This window comes from Penaeus monodon, chromosome 24, assembly GCF_015228065.2.
Source record: "Penaeus monodon isolate SGIC_2016 chromosome 24, NSTDA_Pmon_1, whole genome shotgun sequence".
NCBI lineage: Eukaryota > Metazoa > Arthropoda > Malacostraca > Decapoda > Penaeidae > Penaeus > Penaeus monodon.
Window position 1 is genome coordinate 36,668,462 of NC_051409.1, and position 3,150 is coordinate 36,671,611.

At 33.1% G+C, this 3,150-nt stretch overlaps 1 pseudogene; it reads left to right on the top strand.

Annotated features, from left to right (window-relative positions):
• Positions 1-3,150, top strand: part of LOC119588773 — a 4,668-nt pseudogene extending 1,518 nt beyond the window's left edge.

A 3,150-nucleotide genomic window follows, 5' to 3' on the forward strand; every position in this document is an offset into this window, starting at 1 on the left:
TCCCCCAGACCATTAAAAGAACACAAAGATATATTTATTTTGTATTTTGCCTTTCCATTTTTTAGCTTATCTTATTACTCTTACTTGAAACTAAAATATATTGAAGAAATCCCTGGCATGATTTAATACACCTTTTCATGTATATTTTTTCCACATGAGGTATTTTGCCCTTTTGCATTCTTGTTTAGGATCAGGCTGTTAAGAGAAGACAGTGCAATATGATTCTAGAATCTCCCTTCTTCTGATAGCTGTTTTAAAGTTAGAAAATAATGTTTGGGATATTTGGATTTTTCTATCTCTTATTAGTGTGAAAAGATTACTGTAACCTGCATATTTAGTTTAAAAGAAGTAGGTGTATTCTTGAGTTTACTAGCTGTGCATTAACTTATTAGCAACAGTTTATGCGATATGTAATTGCAAATAATGATATATGATGGATGACATCACATCATCTCAGAAGTTTGTGCCGTGATTGTTAGGATGAGGTCTCATACACACTACCAAGGTCTAGATATTCACCTAGGTACAGAGTGGCATCCTCTTTGGAGTGTTCATTCTTGCAGAACTTTACCCAAAATACTACCTATTATTAGTGGGTTAATGCCCAATATGAATTATAGAGCTGCTGATCTGCAATCTCCTCAGACACTCACTGCCAGGTGTATGAATCCATCTTCTTCACCAGAGAATAATATGTAGCAAACGAATATATCATCATAAAATGCCTTCGTATGTTATTTACATTAAATCAAGCTACAATTAGAAATTTCATGTTGTACCATACTGTAGGGTTTATTTTTGGTAATGAGAAGCTGCATTCAGTACAGCCCTTTTTTTTTCTTCTTTAAATTATTTCTTTTAATTGTTATCAGTATACTGTTGAGTGAAGCTTCCTATGACACATTCTTTTAATTCTATTTTCCATGAGCTGCTACTAGTTAATACATAAGCATGGGATTTCTTTTCATTGTCATGAATTACTTTTTGGAAGTTTTGCAGTTCATTATATACTTGTCAGAATTTGTGAAAGGCCACGTTAATATGTAATATTGTACCTTTGTAAGTCTTGTGTCTATATTCATTTTTGTTTCTTTTTTTAAACTGATAACAAATTTGCTATCTTTCAGATGCCAGCACGTATATTGACAGAAAGACTCCTTGAATTGTTATTAAATACAGTTAGTGGAAATATAAAAGAATAGATTATGATTGGTAACCATTTATTTGACTCTGTAGATGATATATTAACATTAACTGGGAATGATATTGATGAATTTCGTGAGAAGTCAAATGATTTGCCATTTTTTCTTATATGTCATGCAAGGGAAATGGAGCTGAAAGAAGCTTTAGACAAACAGGGAAATGTTCAGGGTATCATAACAGATTACATTCACTCTTCCCCCTGTGTTTCTTAATGAAATATTCAATAGATTACAATTTAACTTTAATTCATGTTGATGAACTTGAGATAGAGGAGTTTCTTAATAATAGATGGTCATGCATAAACAGAATCAGATATCGTTTTCACTTGATTCTTATGAGTATATTAAGACCAAAAGTGTCTGTAATGAATCAAAGTTCCATTTCAAATTATTTGTATAAGGCCTTAGTTAATACCTTATTGGTAAGGTATTTGTGGATAGTGAGACTCTAGAAATGGTAGACAAAAAGAGTAAGTGTGTTTTCCTTCCTACAATAATAAAGTGTGTGCCTTATCTTGACAGTCTAAGAATACTAAGCCTTCAGAATATGGCTTTTGGACCATTGATATGGATGATCAGCTAAAATTGTTTAAATCTGTGGCATTTGGATATCAGTGGAGATCTCTTTGATCTGCAGCATTATTATGTAACTAAAATGAATGATGAAGATTGCAGAGCTGTAGACAAATATGTGAAAAAATATGAAAAGGCAGATTTTCTGAACTCTCTCTGTTCTCATTATGGAAATGATGATCGGTGTCATGATGCATATGGCAAGGTTGATGGCTGTTAAGTGCTTAAATCCCTAAAGTTGCCAAATGTTAAGTGGGAAAGAAAAGAAATACAGTTACTTTGTGAATCCTTCAAACTCTTGCAACAATTACCAGAGCTTGAAGAACTTGAGGGAGTTGACCTACTTCATACCATTAGTAAGCTAAATCAGGTACCCTACCCTCCAGTTATGCTGAAATTAAAGAAGTTCTCTAACCAGCCAGGGAGGACTTTGTTTAAAGTGGAGCCAAAGCCCCTGAAGAAGGTACATTTGCCACTAGTAACAGAAGTAGAATTTACGATCAGCCTATCTGTACCACTGGCAACACTTGAGATATTTCCTAACATGAGGCATCTTTCTCTCACTTCTTACAATTCTGATAGCTCCTCCTTTAATGACATTACAAAATATCTAACAAACCTAGAATCATTAAACTTAGAAGTAATGCATGAGTTGTCAGTTGAAAATCTCTGTGAGCTTGCAGAGCATTGCCCTCATTTACAATAGCTAAAATTAACTTGTCCTGCTTTAAAAACTAAACTGCAAGAATTTGGTGTAAAGACTGAAGAAGATAAGATTGGAAAAGATTCCCATTCAGCTAATATTGATCAATCACAAGGAGATACATATGAATCCCAAGAACCATCTGGTATTCTGAAAAGTTTTTCCCAAATATTGTGTTAATCTCAGAAGCATCATAAGTTCTTTACAATATAAATGATGCATTTTTACCAAAGCTGTCAAATTTAGATGCCCTTCAGTTTTATGGCTGGCACTCAGTTGATGCAGCAGCATTATCAAAGTGTGTGCAGGGGTGCCCTAATCACAGTACCTTAGAAATTGGTATGAAAAAAAAGGATGCTAATTGTAACATAGAGACTGATGAGATTGATGATAGTTTTGTAGGGCAAGTAATTTGTAGATTAAAGAATCTAGAAAACTTTAATCTCTTTGCAGACTCAGTTTTTTGGCAAACCTTTGTATTTAAAGGTATAACTGTAATGTCAGTTGTGCACATTTTAAACTTCTGCAGAAATATGTTTCATAGGCACAATAGGAAATTGGAATGTATCTGCTGAAGAAGTAAAATCTTTAAATTATTATTTCAAGACAAATAATTTTGTCTTAAGACTAGAATGAATTTCACACTTATGTTTTATACTAAGACTATGTATG